The sequence below is a fragment of the Balearica regulorum genome, chromosome 11, assembly GCF_011004875.1.
Source record: "Balearica regulorum gibbericeps isolate bBalReg1 chromosome 11, bBalReg1.pri, whole genome shotgun sequence".
Taxonomy (NCBI): domain Eukaryota; kingdom Metazoa; phylum Chordata; class Aves; order Gruiformes; family Gruidae; genus Balearica; species Balearica regulorum.
Window position 1 is genome coordinate 21,849,128 of NC_046194.1, and position 16,531 is coordinate 21,865,658.

Below are 16,531 nucleotides of genomic sequence, written 5' to 3' on the forward strand. Positions count from 1 at the left end.
TCCGATTCACGCGTTAATGGGGATGCAACTGCTTATCCTCCTGATTTCTGCCATGAATCCTCAAAACTCCCTGCCTTCCTCCCCTGGGGTTCCTGGAGTGCAGGGGGGCGAATTCTTCACTTTATCTATAGCTGGGCACAAAATCTGGCTATGATATGTGACCAAGCTGTCGAGTGTGCTATCAGGAAAATATGTGGGGGCTTTTTTACATTCTGCTAACCTGAAAGGGACGATCATCTTAAATGACTTTCTTGCCCCAAAGCTCTTTATCATATTGTCAATTAATTGTAAAGCTTGATTCCTTACATTGATAGATATTAAAGAGCTCGCCAGCATTAAATAACAAACTCCTCCATCTTCCTCCTCGCATCCAGCCTGGCTATTGAAGCAGCTCAGCGGTTTATTCCCGTTTTATTGGAGAACACGTGGGCACAAAGGGAAGGTAAATGTTGCCCGGGATCTCGGTTCACGCAGCGTAACGGTGCTGGAGTTGCAAAGAAACCGGCGGCATCGGCAGGTCCCGCACGCGTGCCAGCACTCCCTGCTCTTCCTGCAAACTTTAGAGCCGAGAAATCATTTTCCAAATGATGCAAAATTTTCTTTGCAGCTGAGAAATGATTTTTCAAAACCGTACCTCCTGGCAGACGTCAGGGTTCTCAGCCTGGCTCGGAGCTGCTGCTGTTGAGCAGCTTTTCTCTAAAAACTCCTGTATTACGTGTATTGTGAGTTTAATGTAAAGGTGTCAGGTATCTCTGAAGAGAAATTAAGGGAATGTCAAAGGTAAAACTAAACAAAAGGGCAGGCACAAAAAGGCTGTAAATGAGGTGGAAATTGCAGGCAAATAGACAATAGAAGAAAGTTTAAATAGCAATTTGTTCTCCTTTGCACAAGGAAATGCACTTTATTAAAAAAAAAAAAATCTTACAGGAAGCTGCACTTCTAAATACAGAACTAAATACACCCTGGAAAAACCGAAACTGGTTATTGTGCAGCCCCTGCGAAGGTGCGCGCAGGAAAACAAAGGTGAATATTGATTGACAGAGTTAATCTTTTCTTAATAAATGTTGTATTTAAATATCCATTTTTCTCATTTGCATAACAACTTTTGCTTCAGGCCGTCTCTCAGCTCCGTACCCTTTTCCTGGGTCCTCACCCCGAGCAGCGGTGGGCCAGGATCTGGCACCCAGTGGCTCCCAGAAGGGATCCTTCCCGCAAGCACGGAAACTGGGAAAGCCATTGAGTTCTCAGTGGAAGATCGTTTTCTCCTTAAAATGATAGCCCAGCATTTTTCTTATAACTTCATTTGGGATAAAAGCAACAGGACTAAAAACTGGTCAGGTGAGAGCTGCTGCTGTATGTTGAAGGTTCTTGATGATGATGATGATGATGATGATGATAAAAAGACAGTGAGAGACCGATGCAGGTTGAGGCAGCGTTTCCAAAGTGTTTCTCATGATTTTCCAGGGAAAGAAAAAAAAAAAAAAAGGAGGAGGAGAGTCTTTTTTTTGCTGGCTGTACCAGCGGGATCATGCAAGTTCTCTTCCGGTTGTTAAATTCTGGAGTTGAGCTGGAAAGCCTAGCTGGAGCCAGGCAGTTCCTCTCTGTCACCTGGTGGCATGCCTGCCGTCTCACTGGGACCGGCTGCTCGAAGCATCCTGAGTTCGTTCGGCGCCAGCAGAAATCCACCTGAATCGCCCGTCGTCCCGGTGCGGCTGAGGCGGTTGCTTTTCGCGCAAAGAATTGCTGGCTTAGATGAAATGCCCGTCAAAACCGCGGCGGTGGGGGATTTGGAAGGTGTTACTAGTTAAGGGATGTTCGTCTTTGGTTCACACGCAGATGGGAGAAGGAGGAACAATTTCTTCCTTCCTTTTTCCCCTTCTTAATCCTTAGCTGAGCCTCACCAGGTCAGGTCCCATCCTCCTGGGGACAAGCTCTGGTGGCACGTGCGGGCTCACAGGCAGGACCTCCGCAGCGGTGGAGGCTGCGAGTGCACGCTGGAATGAGAGAATGAGTGCTGATGAGTGAAGAACTTCCCCGGCTTTGTCTCAGGCATCTCGGAGTCGTCGTCTCAGATCTGGGCTTGGCCAGGACCTTTCCGGTTTTTGCATCCCAGGGGCACGGTGTGGGTCTGGTGCTGCCTTCCCCCCAGTGCCCGCGTGCGCCGTTCTCCGTATGAATTTCTTTAATCTCGCTCTTCTCAATGGGAAATCTGCGTCTACTCGCTCTTCATCACTCGCAGCTGTACAGACTTCATTGGGATAATGTCTGTGACGTGAGGGCTTCCTCCTCACCTCCCATTTCCGTGGCTCCAAACCTCCCTAAACGTGTCCCTGGGACTAGTCCTTGTCATTCCACAGGGATTTTGCGGAATAGATTTTGTAGATCTGGGAAATGCTGATAGATGCAAAATGTTTCCGTGTAGCGGCACGGAGATCTTCTTGATTTAGGTGAGAAATAAGTAGCATAAACAAGGTTAACTTTGGCATTGGAAAAGAAAGCCAGGGAAGATGCTGCTATCCTCCCTCTCAAAGAAAACAGAATTAAAAAACCCCAGACTCCACCTCTTCTGTGTAAATACGTGAGCTTGAATAGCCACGATTTCTTACGTGCCGGTGTAAAGCTTCAGGTGTTCTTGAAAGCTCAGATTGCTATTTCATATGCGAATTAGTAATACGATTTCTGTACTGCTTGTAAGAAATGATGTGAAATTTGTTTAAAAGATCTAATGAGTCCGGGGTTGTCTGCATCACATAACATCTCCGTGCTGCGGGGTATGCATCAGGCCCTGTTAAGTACGTCTGCAGTTTTCTTCAAAAGATGCCATAACCATCAAAGATACTTACTATAAATGATTCTGAAAGTGTAGATTTTTTATTTTTTTATTTTTTACTGCTATATCTGCATATCCAGGATATTAAAGGGACTGTGTTTTCCTTGAAGGAGAGGGTTTGTATGTTGGAGTTCTTAGGACATCTGCAGAGCCCATTTGTTTTAGCTCAATTTATCTTATTTTATCCATTTGTGGTTTGTTGGTGGGGGTTTTTTTTAAACGAAGTTTAATGCTACAGCAATTTATAGAACTGGAATACTGCGAAGCTGAGTCCTGAATGATGATTAATACTTTGAGGAGAAAGGATCTCATGTTGGTTTTGCCGTAAATAGCCCCTCCACGCGGAGCAGGTCAGCTGGACGATGCTACCTGAGAAGCCGTGCCTAACCCAGATGCTGCCTTTTCTTCTTCTCCAGATGAAAATCCCATCTTGTTATCGATGCGAGGATAAAGAGCAGATGCATACAGTAAAATACAGCTTATTAAACTGCGGTTTTGATTGGCTAATTACTTTCTCCGCGTTAATAGAGGATCAGGGCTGCGACTGTCGTTTTCAGAATACAGCAGGTTCTTTGCTGCTGCTGTGGAAGTGACTCAGTACAGTTCCTGCTTTGATTTACAAAATTGGATTTTAATCTCTTTGAAACCATTATGCTAAATCAATTTTTAACATAGCAGAGCACGGAGGTACAAAGCCCCTCTTGTTCTCTAGTTGCTAACTCTTCGGATGAGTGAGCACCATATAAACAAGACTTAAACGGCATCTATGTGGAAGAGCTTTGCCACTATGGAAATAGAGTTTTGCTCTATTATGACGATTAGCTCCCGAGGTGCAGACAAAGGAAATATAGGTAAAGCTGCGTTTGCTACCGCTGTCCTTTGGTAACGCAGCAAGCGCGCGGGAGAGGCGCAGCTCGAAGCCACGACCGTACCTGCGTTAGCGGTTCCTGCTGCGGCGGCGGCCGGGAAGGACGCGAGAGGACTCCCATCGGGGTATTTGGGGTTTTTTGGGTTCCCCCCCTTCCTCCTTAGCCCAGCTCCAGAGCTGTCAAGGCATCAGATGAATCACCCCTCCGATGTTTTGGATTTCTGGCAATGGTAGCAGTTGGGCAATCATCCAAATCTAGCAAGAGCTCTGGTAGTAATGAATGGGAAGTTCATGTGATTTCGTATGGAAAGCAGGGCAGGGAGAGTTTTAAGACGAGTCTATGCACATACGCCTGCGTTTGTCTTTTATCCTCCTCTTCTTTTCTGAAATCCATGCTGTCCCGCTATCTAGCTTATAAATCAGTCTTACTGCAGGCTGGGGAGGGGACAAAACCCTTAGAAATACTACAGGTAGAGCCGAGCTGCAGTATTTCAGACTGCTCAAAACCTCTGAAAATTCAAGGTTTTTTAGACCCATCCTTCTTGCCTAGTGCCCATTTTGAAATGCCAATTACACGTCCTGATTGTAATCCTCACCCAGTGGCTTCTGCCCCAAACTTTCCAGGGAAGAAAATCTGGAATAGATCCTTCACAGGCTTTTTTGGTATAACTTTAATTAAAAATTTGGAGTATGAGACCTTTCGGAAAACTTCACTGATGGTTTTTAACAGCCATGTCGCTGAGCCTGACCCCACCATAACCTGGAAGATTCTGGTCCGTTTTACTCACTTTACTGTGGTATATTATACTTGGCCAAATTCGCTTTTTGTCAAACACAAAAATAAGCATAAAAGTTAATTGCAAAATAACGGAAGTCATGTAGGAAAATGAAGAGAAGATATATTTCTTACTCCTTTAAAATCTCCTTCAGGAAAAAAAAAAAGTCTGTTGCAAGACTTGGGCAATTTGCTACATGATAAGTCTCATTGCCTAAAAGCTGAGGATATTAGTGAAACAACGATCCAGAAATGAAGTCGTCGTGTTATCTGTGTGCGATGGGTTAAATCCGTGGAAGGCTTGCATTAGCTCTCAGTTTCCACCGTGTCAGTGTGCCGTGCCTCTTGAGTTACCGCATGACAGTCTGCATTGGCTAAAAGCAGAGAGCACGAGCAAGTAAAGCATCCCTTTGCACTTTCTTTTCTCTGCCTTGCCACTGCAATTACAAGATTAATTTCTCTCCTTGTTAACCCAGGCGGCGGCATCATCTTGGGGTGCGTGTGGTGCCTTCGGGGTAAATGAGAAGAAACGGCGTGGTTCGAGGGGCTGGGGAAAGGGCGGCGAAGGCTAATGTCAGATGCCACCATTCAAAACAAGAAGAAGGACTTTATTTTTCTGATGCCGAGGCTGCCGGTCTAAGTTTACGGTGTAGCGCGAAGAGTATAAAACAAGTACAAGAGTGTAAAACTGACAATATGGTCTTGACTCATGGAAACGTAGCGCTTATATTTATTTTCCCATAATGTCGTTGCACTATCAAGTAGTTCCTGCAGAAGATGGTCTCTTCCATAATGTTGAGCCTCCTCTGTCATGGATTTAGACTGGTGAGAATCTTAGAATCCTAAGGTTGGAAAAGACCTCTGAGATCATCAAGACCACCACCACCATGTCTACTAAACCATGTCCGGAAGTGCTATGTCTACATGGTTTTTTGAATGCCTCCAGGGATGGTGACTCCACCACCTCTCTGGGCAGCCTGTTCCAATGCCTGACCACTCTTTTGGTGAAGAAATTTTTCCTAATATCTAATCTAAACCTCCCCTGACACAACTTGAGGCCATTTCCTCTTGTCCTTTCACTAGTTGCTTGGGAGAAGAAGGTTGGAGAAGTCTCTCCTGCCTTTGGCTCTCCATGGAACAAGAACTGTGCTCCTAATGACCAGGCTGACGACAGGAGAGCTGGCTTGGACCACCCATGTGTGGTTCAGTGGTGGTGGTCCTGAAGTACACGGCTTGCCTCCTGAAACCCAGCTGGTTTCTTTTCCCTTAGCTCAGTCTTAAACTAGGTCCTGCCAACTCTTCCGCATTCAGTTAAGGACGTATTTGTATTTCTGCACGTGGTGGATGTAATGCGATGTACTGGGCAGCACGGGGACGTTATTCTGGGAGAATTGATGAGAGCAGAGTGGCCTCCAGGTCCAGCAGCTGGGGCACCTGGAAGAAAATAGTAGAGGAGTAAATTTAAGAGAGGGAGTCATCAAAAGAATGGCCAGGATTGGGGCAAAAAGTCTGGGAAGGGGTTTTGCCTTAACAAGTGAAATTTGGGTCCAGTCAAACCAAACTGTGGTGATGCTGATGGCAAGAGGAGAACACTGGCAGGTGTGTTTGATCGTACTCTCCACGGTATGGCACCGGCGTTGGGTGTTTCTGGTTTAGTCTTTATTTCTCATCGTTGGGCTGTTCCTCTGTCTGCATGAGAACATACTAGCTTCCTGTTGAATACCGCCGTAATTGAGGTCCTAGGGGCTTTTTCTTTGTTAAAAAACCTCAGTTCTGGTCCCCGCTTTAGGCCAAAATGGCAAATTCCACGCCCTTCTAAATGGCATTGATTTAACTTGACAGTGAGCACGTGAATTTGCTAATAATCTGTGTTTATTCCATGCTAATCTCGCAGTTGTAGAGGATGGCTCCCACTGACATTCAGCAGATGAGTTATTAATTATTTTCCTTTATATCATCTGCCCTTCAGGCCAGATTTCTCAACATCTTTTGGTCTGCGTTTGTTAGCCGTACTGTTCGACACTGATTAGTTCTTTATGCTACCCTTTCCTGGCCTAGGTAATATTGTTAAGCATCCCCAAAAAAGTCACTTTCTTTTTCTTGGGTACTGGTTTTACCGGAGAAATCACCACTGTCTTGCTGTTGTGCAGGCCGTGGGATGCGCGATGGCCCTGTTGAGCAGGCAGCCCGAGCTAAATCACAGGGTAGGAGGGCTGGCACAAAAGCTCACGGTGACAGCAAACAGGCGAGAAGCGCCGTAACCTTGCGGTATTGCTGGGTGCTGGAATATTAAAAATAAATAAAATAAAAAAATATGAAATGCTGCACTGAACTACTTTGTTATGAGCCAGGATCCCAAAATAACCACCTTTCAGTTGGTAAAATAAATTATAAAAGTCTGTCAGATCCAAATGTAATGGTTGGGCAAATTAATCCATTGTTGTATTGTTATAGTGCTCTAATCATATTTTTATATATCCCAGGAGCTGGAACTAAGAAGCATTTTGCTGTCATTGCAAACACAATAATAAGAATAGTCTTAACAAAGTGACGTGCACCGAGTTGACTTTCCGCAATACATTTCAGCGGAAATTACAGATGCTTTTTACATTTCATTATCATTAAGGTACAAATAACTTTCTTGTATTGAAAACCAGGCCTACTTTATCTGGTTTAATAATTATATTGAGGCTCATTATGGACACCTTGTTTGTAATTCTCGCTTTTCTTAGTGAATTCTAAATGTGTTATTACAAAAGTATGTACTTTAACAGATGGGGTATATTACGGCAATGTTTAGTTCCAGTTGATCTTTTCCAAAGAATACGCTGAACGATCTGGGGCTAAATAGACCTGGAGTCAACATCTAGCTTGATTTATTTCCTACCGGCACTCTTCAGGCTGCTTGGAGGGGAGCAGAAACCACGAAATGTCGTTGCATTGAGGAAGGCAGCTGGAAGAGGTGGGGTGATGAAGACCTTGTGATGAGGAAGAGGTGTGGAAGCTGCATGGCAGGCGGAGGAGACTTTTCCAAGAAAATATCTTAGTTGATGTCAAGGTTGTCTCATTTGCCAGTGGGATATTGCTTTAATGGTGTTCTTTTTTCCCTCTCCAGTTTACATAATGAGATCAAGCTAATTAAACCATGTCTAGCTCTGGGAAAAGATCAAAATGTGAGCTCTCTTTATTTCTTTTTATTAAAACCTTCACCCTGTAACGGAAGATTGTAGGAAGTACTTTGCTACCAGTGCATCTTGCTCATCCCTGAAAAAAAATAGCGCTCCTCTTTTTTACCAGTACCTCCTTGGTTTTAATTGTTTTTTCTTCTGGCTGATCACGTTTCAGGAACTTGCAAAAGGTGCATGCTTGATATGGTTGGGTAGATTAGGTAGAACGGTAATAATAAGGAGATGCATTGAGGTGTTTTATGCAAAAGCCGGTGGCAATAAAACCTACTGAGGAGCGTCTTTCTCTCCGAAGTTGTGGAGTGGTTGCTTAGACCAGTTCGTTCAACACGTTTCTTGTTACACGTAGCTGACCGACCGTTGCCATGCAGAGACTCGGGGCTCTCCTTGGACCTGAGAACACTTCTTTACAGCCTCCCCAAACTTGAAGGGTTTTTTTTCCCCATCCAATTTTACTTTCTGCCAAAAAAAATAACGGAGGGGGATTAAAAGGTAGTGATTTTTATTGCAGGTTAAATGCAAATAAGGACTCATTACGCTTCAAGCTGTAACTGCAGTTCCAGATGTTGTAACGTATTGTCGCTAGATGACCGTCACGCACCCGTGGCTGCTGTCTTGTAGAGATCCTGCGATTCAGCGTCGACCATCCAGCCGCTGGCGTTTGCCGGGCGCCTTTTCCCCGCTCGGAGGTCATGGGTCCGAGTCCTCCCCTGATGCGAAGACCTGCGAGCGCGCGTTGGTGGCATCGTCGTCGTCTTGCCATCGACCGCAGCGATGGCACATCTAAATTACGAGAGGCTTTACAGGCTGATATTAAGGCGAGGAGGTATTGCCGATATTAATATATTACTGTATTAGATCGTGCTAATTATATTTTAAGCTGAAATGATTTCAGCAGGATTGAGAGGCGGTGAGGGCTCTCCCATGCCTTCTCCCCCTCGCCGAGGAGGCAAGGTTCAAGTATTATTTTCTCTTCCATAGGGGAGGAACAGCTGCGTCGGGGCTGGGGAGTAAGTTTATACTGATTGAGTTGAATTGCAGAGTGCCTTTTAGGTTGCATTCAAATCACGGCAATTTCGCTTCCCTCTGTGACAGAGCAAGGAGCTCTCCACTTTGATCGTTGATGTAGACTCGGAGAGAAGAGGAGAAAAAAAAAGAAAAGGGAAGCTTTTGTTTCAGGCATGTCGCGTTTTCCCCACCTGACAGGGTGTCAGTGGTAGCTGCGCTCTGCCGGCGTTACACACCCTGCGCAGAACCCCCCGCGGAGCGTGGCGGGGGGGGGATCGGGGCGCGCGGAGAGACCGGCTTGTGTCTCTCGTACGATCTGCCTGGCACCGAGCGCTGCAGCGGTAACTGCGCCGTCTCCTGATGACTAAATTGGCTCCGTGCAGAAGCGGAGCTTGATCCGAAGCTAGCAGGGTTCAGCACGAGCCCGTCTCCGCCTCGATGGGTTTTAGATGAGGCCCCGTAAAGAAACTGGTTTGTGGGTTCTGGTTTGGGGAATTTTTCTGTCTAAGACCTTAAAATATATTAGGGTTAATGAAATCGGTGAAAGTGGGAAGCGCTGCCTGTGACGGGCAGATGGCCAAAAGCACTTGCAAGTACAAGTGGGTTTGCACCAGAAGGAGTGCCGGGATCTGGCTGATGGATGGAGGGTGCCACGGGCGCGGACCGCCGGGATCTGGCTGATGGATGGAGGGTGCCACGGGCGCGGACCGGTGATGCAGGAGGAGGGAATGCCCCGAGCTCCCGCCCTGCCGCGGCGCTGCCGGCTTGCTCCACCTCAAGGTTCCCTTCCTGCTCTCGCCTCGTTGTAATGAATTCGATCCTTTCCGTGGAGACAGCATTTGAGCTCCCAAGTAAAATTTCTTCTTTTAAATAAACCAATCCTTATCATAAGTAAACATATATGCGTGCTTGCTTTTCCTGTACAACTTCAGCAGCTAACTGAATGCACTTAATAATGTTTTTCACTGTATTTCGGTGGTATGAATGTACATGAAAATTACGGCAAAGGCATCATTTTTTTAACAGCTGTGTTTAGTTGAATAACAGATTTAGAAAGTGCAGACTTTAATTAATCTGTGTTTTCTGCTGGGATTTCAGCACCATCTGATTTACTTTTCATGGCTGAAAAGTGTAATTGTAGTTTTTCCCTTTAGCTGCAAGTTTATCCTCCCAAGAAATTGATTTGGTTCTTCTTTTTCTTAAAGCAAATTCAATATCAAACTAATGGTACCTGGGCTGCAGTACAGATAACGCACTCACTCGGACCGCTACGGGGGCGAAGAACAAAAATCCGTCAGTTGGCACGGTTTGCTCGGAAACGCCGCGTTTCCTCCTCCCCGCCTCGCCGCGTGTCGCGGCAAGCCAGGCTGCATCGGCCACGTAGCCCCGACGGCAGGGTTGGAAGGGCTGCGTTTACAGCCAGCGGTCCTAATCCTGTTCTGTGCTCTAGGACCGGGGACACTTAGTTGACTAGAAGGTAAGGATGGGTGTTACCGGAGAAACCTCCGAGCGGGAAGGATTTTTCCCTACGTTTAATGTAAATTTTTTTGGTTGGAATTATGGTAAGAAGACTCTCCCTCTCTCTGCTTGCTCCTCATTGTAAAAAAGCGTTTGTGTGAGACCGTTGCTGTAACTCTTCAGGTGGTGCTCAAGCGAAAAAAAAACCTCTCTGCGCGCGGTGCCGGTGGATGCCTGGGGTTTACGTACGCGGGGGTAAAAGCAAAGCCGTGGGTTGGGGAATGGGGATGATAAATTGCATTTTGTCGTGCGCCGTTGAGCGCTCGTTACTCCATCTCTGTCGGGACGAGTGTGAGCGTTGCAAACATGCAGAGAGCTTCAACGGCTCTTATTTGGGAATTTTCTTTTAAAATCAGCTTGTTGCGGAAACGTCGCCTTGTCCCACCTCTACTTTCACCCTGGGCCCAGCGTGGGCAGAGTTGCTCAGTCGAGTTGCTCCTCCCAGTGTCTGCCCGCTCCGGAGAATTGGCAGAGTGATGTCCTTACCGTGCAAACCCGTGCGTGAACCGGCCCTTCCGCTGGCGCCTTTCTCGTGCAAGAAGAGGAGAGGTCAGACCCTACGTTAACAGCCGTGTGCTGCTGCTGAGCTGGGATAGAGGGAAGGGAGGTTTTTTACGAAATAAGGGCATTACTTGCATTCTTTGAGGAAGTCTGTGATTTTAGTTACTGTCAGGTGTACTTTTCCCCCATTTTTATTTTATTAGGTTGGCATGGGTTTTGATGTCTTAAGGGCTTTGTGTGCAAAGCCCACAACGTCTGAAGAGAAGCAGTACATTTAGATTCAGAGTGTAATCTTAGGATGGCTGCTAATCTGAATAAGATAAAAAAAAAAAAAAAAATCTTGATGGGTTTTAAAACTTATTTTAATTAAGGTTTTTGCTTTCATCTCACCAAAGCCCTGAATTAGCTCCTTCATTCGCCCACAAATACGAATAGTCCCCCCTGCGTATAGGCACTCTTGCACGCACGGAACTTCGGCAGAAGGACCAAACCCAGATTCAGAAACACATGTGCCTGAAACGCTGGGGGAATTAAAACAGGGTTTGTGCAAAAAAAACCCACCCCAGAACAAGGCCAAACTAACCAGCTGCCTGTACAGCAAGCCGGAGGATACCGAAATTCCCCGGCGGAGTCTCGTGCTCCCTAGCTTTCTCCACTGAAGTGTGGGACCGGTGTAGTTGCCGTTACTGGTCTGCGGAGGTGTGGATTTGCGGCGGCAGCTTGCCGCTCTGTAGCGGCTTGTCCGTGCGGTTGTGCCTTTTCTCGGCGCTGAGCGCCCTTGGGTGGCTCAGCTCCGCTGGTTTTGCTCTGTGCGCTGTGACCCCGGAGGGGTGTGGGAGATGATGCTCGGTTGGAGCTAGACGGAGCATGGACCCAGGTCTCTCTTTGAGCTGCTCCGGGCATCTTGTGGGTTTACAAGACGTTCCTGGTGAGATTTCTGCTAAACCCGGCGTTTTCCCCACGTAACGTTTTGGCCTTAATGAATTAGTGTTTTCCAACACAAGTGTTTTTTCAACAGGAGTTTTGCTGATAGCTCCAGCCTGAAGCTCTCCCGCGCTGAGGTTTTCGCCGGAGCATCGTTCGATAAAGGCTGGTGAGGACCCCTTGCCGCGAAGGCAGTTGGGACTGCGGGTCCCATCCATCGCAGGGCAATGCGGGGCGCAGCCGTGCCTGCAGCCGTGGGCTTATACGTTCCCTTCTTGCACGAGCTGCAAGAGACCATTTGGAGAGGCTGTTCGGTGGGTTGACCCGCTCGCTGCAAAGTTTGGCCTAGGCACGGTGCCAGCCAGAAGCAAGGCTGACAAATAATCAGAAATCAAAGGAGCCACCTGCACGCCACGGGGAGCTGCTCACCGGGTGGTAAGCGAGCTTTGCCAGCGCTCATCGCCGAGCCTTGTTCTGCATCCCCGCTTCCCAGCGCGCCGGGGGAGGCGGCGCGGGAGGGGGTCGCTCCCTCCCTGGCCTCGCTGTGCCCTCGTTAGAGATTTTTTTTTTGGGTTGTTTTTAAAGAGGGATGCGAGGCGAGATTGTGGCTGGACGGATGTGCCAGGACACCGCTTTGGCTGGGGGGAGAACCAGGGAGGAAACATTTGAGAGCGATGAGGCTGGGCTTGGAGCATCTTTGGGGATGCTGATACTGCGGCAGAGGAGAGGGGACAGCCTTGCCGAGCTGAGACTGTCGCTGTGCGAGATTCCCCCTCTGAGCGGGGAGCGCTCCTTTGGCTGTGCGAACCTGTGGGCTGCATCGCCGACAAATAGCCGGGGAGGAAAATTAGGTCTTTTTAAGAGCATTTTTATCCTCTGCTGGTTGGTAAGAATGGACCCGGCGAGCGGGAGGGAGGGAGGCAGAGGGGTGGCATGATATGCAGATGCCTGTGTCACATGCACACGCTCCGGCTGCGCTCCTCGATGTGTTTTCACCCAGCTCAGAGGCTGGCAGCTCGCGATTCTTACTTCGGAGGGCAGATAGTATTTATTTTGGAGAGAGAGCGCGAACGTGAGATGTGCGTGCGCCCGTGTGCGTGCGCGTAGTTGCTTGTTTTTACGTCTAAGGAAGACGTATTAAATCACAACCCCCCTCCGGCCCCTAGCTGCCCCACGCCTGTATCCCCTGCAAGGATCTAGCCCAACGTATCCAATTTTTGGTCCCGTCGGCCTTGATAGGATCTCTTAAACAGCTGGCAAGGGAAATTCGCTCTCCTGCCATTCTTCCGTGGGTGTAATTCGCTCCCTGCCCTCTCCCCGGTGTGCTGGCTGGAAGGGAAGGGGAAGCCGGGCTCCAAAGCACTGGGAAAGGAAAGCCAGGCCAAAAATGGAGGATTTTTATAGCACACAAATGTTACCTATCGCTATTTATATGTCCTCCTCAAAGACTATTTATACCCTCTCCCTGCTTTTGTGCTGCTGGCTGGAGAATATTCGTATATTCGGTGTTTTCAGCGGTGTGGGAACGTTCTCCAGCCATCGTCCAAGTGCAGGACCGTACGTTTCTGACGCTGTTCCTGAAAGAAGAGGGCGATTCGTGGACTACGACCTCCGCGTTGCTTTTCACTTATTGCAGTGTAAAACGAGAAGCTGCCGTTGGAACGTGTTATTTTTCACGCTCCCGTAAACAGCGGAGACCGCAGTCACGAGTGGAGGGGTGAGGCCGAAGCACCGGAGCGCTCCTCTAATTGGGATAGTTAATGCAGTTTGTCACTTTGGTGCCTGACGAGCAGCGCGGTGGTACCTTTGTCTCTCGTTAGAAGAGATGATGGTGTTTGCAGGGTGGATTTCATTTGCTGCTATCAGAGAAAGGAGGTTGTGTTTAGCGGCCGTCGTTAACCCCAGGCAGCATCCCTGCCCGCGATGGCGATTGCGCCCGGGCGCTGCCTGGGACGTAGCCGCCGACCGGCACGCTGCCGCCACGCTCCGTCTTTGTAACGTCACAGCGCGAGGGCTCTTCTTCCCTGCGACTGAACCGGAGGTGATGCTGTCTCATTTCCATCTATCCTGCTTCCATCATACCAGCGTCACGGCTCCGAAAGCCAGGTTTGCATTTCGGATGCCAGTCGTTGGCAATGAAAGGAAGAAGGGGACGAATATCTTTATGCCCGATAACGATAGTCTTAATAAGAACAATCAGTTCATATAGCTGAAGGAGGTACCTTGGTGCATCAAGGGTCAGGAATAAGTTTATTTTCCCCGTTCCCTGCATTGTGCCGTTGATCAGGAGCAGTGTAAGGTTATTTTATTGTTTCCAGGAGCGCTGGACCCAGCCACCCTGCTGGAGGTCGCATGCTTGGCTTGCTGCATCATCGATCCAGCCTGCTATAGCAAATTCTTTATTCCTCTCAAATGTGGACTTGCACTTAGAAAGCAAACAGTCTTTTAACATTTCTGAGGCTGAAAGCGGCAAAACTAGTGGCTTTTGTCATCAGGGATGCTGTCTTTGTTGATCGCTCTGGGAATAATGTGCTATCCAAGGGAATGTGCTACCCAACAAAGAGTGTTTGAGAGTGAATTTTTTTTTTTTTTTTTTTAAATAAAGGGAAAAAGAGAAAGCACTGTGGCTTCCTGTGCGCTGGATAAATCGGGGCCGGCTCGTCTGCAGTCCCTGCAGTTCCGTGGCACTCCTGTGACTGGGTTTGGAAGCTGAACGTGGGTTTCCCTGACTCACACCATAAAGTTTCCGGTTTGGTCTGTACTGGCCAGCATCAGTGTGCCGAGTTTGTCAGCTCCCTCTTCTACTGCGGTTTTGTACTCGTGGATATTTGCTTATGGCAGATAAACAAAAATAACTGCATTGTCTTTCAAAAAACATCGCGTCCCATTAAAATATCAGCATCGCGTACGAGATTGGTTTTGTTTTTAGAAATGCTGAAGTAATGGCTTTTTGCGCGAGGCTTTTCCCTGGAGGAGTCTCCGGGAACGCAGAGCGTGTTTTAGCTCGGTCTCTTGCGTCTGATTTTTTTTGTCTTCCTGCAGTTGTGCTCTCTTCTTTTCCTACCCTTTATTTAAAAGGTGTTTTAGCGAGCCGGTGTCGGACGTGGTGGGTCGTCACTACGAGTCGTGCTGCAGGTCTGCAGTGCAGAAGGAGAGGTGCTCCTGGGTGGCTCCTGAGCATTTTCAGCGTGGCGCGGATGGGACGGCTTTGACGCCACTTCTCGAATAGCATCAAATTGGACAATAACGCTTCCTCCGAGTTGGTGCTTGGAGTTGTCCGCTTCTCGCAGTTCAGCTGCTGAAAATTGAAATAATGACGCTACGCTATCGCAATTTAGACTGAGAGTTTTTCCTATCCCGAGCTGAACTCTTCCAAAGTTGCCCACAAGCTTGCTGCGCCGCGGGCTCCTGCTCCCCGTGCCCACAGAGGCAGAGCCATCGGATGCTGCCCGGGGCGGGGAGATTCAGGCGTGTGCCCCACATTTGTAAATCCTCTGCTTTTCTGTTGCCCTTACTATTGTAGTTGTCCCTTTTGCAACGGCTGCAATGAGGAGACTACTTTATTGTCATTATTTTTTGCAGAAAGAGCCTTCCGACTCCTCCTGAACCCGCGAATGGATTTCTCAACCTCGAGCCATCCTAGGTGTAAATGAGATAGGAGAGGGGGTTTTGCGTGAATCCTGTCTTCCCGCCGGCAGCCCGCTGCCTGCCTGCTTAGTTTTGCATTTTTCTTCCATAGCGTGGATGATTTCATTTTTTATTTTTTTTTTTTTTCTTGCAAATCTGTTGCTAATTATTGCTGCTGACGAGCCGGTGCCGTTGTTTGCGTTGGGAGGTGCAGCCGTCGCACGGCACGAGGGGCAGGGACCCCCAAATTCCGAACAATCGTGATTTACTGTGCAGCTTGGGCAAAGTGCATTTGTTGCCTTGGAAACAAATAGCAGCAGTGAACAACTAAATGAAATTTATGGAATCAACTTCAATAAATCTTGATGATAAATGTGCAAAAACATACACAATTTGATGAAGATCTACAGTATGCAGATGTGAAGGATGATAGTAAGTTATATAACTGCTTCGGCTACGATTTTGGACTGCCACAGTCGTGTTCCTGTAATATGGGCTTTTTTGTTGTTTCTGAGGAAGCTGTCTGTTTCTTTTCATAGATATGGCATTTAATTTTAATTTCCAGGGTATCTTTTAGTTTAATTGGCATGCTGGATGATGATTACAGTGTGTTGTTTTGTCTTTTGCAAATCCTGATTCATATCTAACTCAGGATAAAAATAAAATTGAGAACTGTGGCAATCTAAGGGAGCAAAAAGTGCCACGTCGCACGCTTCCGAGATGGGTGCAAAATTTCACAAATTAATTAAAGCGTTTATGTAGGACATCTCCCTAATTCCTTGTCTGAGCCTTTGTGTTTCACGGGACAGGGACAGGTTAGTGATTCTGTACTTACAGCGTAGCTCCGCGGCGGATTTTTTTCTCATGTGGAAAGGCGCCTGTATTCACCTGCGCGTAGGGGCAGGGTGGGTGTTTTTGTAGACACACACACACACAAAAAAAACCATCACAACAAGTGATAACCTCTAAAATTGATATTTTTTTGCTTCTAGTTTGACCTGTGGATCGATAAGGGTTCAGGAATATCAGTGAACTTGTCTGGAGACTACGTTGTAAACCTTTAACACAGCCCTTAATGCAATTTGATGTTTTTCCATTAGTTCCCTTACCTCTTCTTGTTACAGGGTCTTATTTTCACGATTTTCTGCCAGGTCAGGAAGCGCGGGGAATCTTCTTTTCTTCCTTTCGTGGGGCGTTGGGCTTTGGCCGCGCGGGCAGTTGCACGGGGCGGCGTTGCTCCCTGCCCGCCCACGGTTCCCTCGGTGAACTGGGGGGGGTCCCGTGGCCGGGACCCA

At 47.7% G+C, this 16,531-nt stretch overlaps 1 protein-coding gene across 2 annotated transcripts in view; it reads left to right on the forward strand.

The window, feature by feature from the left end:
• NEXMIF (neurite extension and migration factor) overlaps positions 1 to 16,531 on the forward strand; it is a 162,605-nt gene that overhangs the window by 91,074 nt on the left and 55,000 nt on the right. The window lies entirely within an intron of this gene.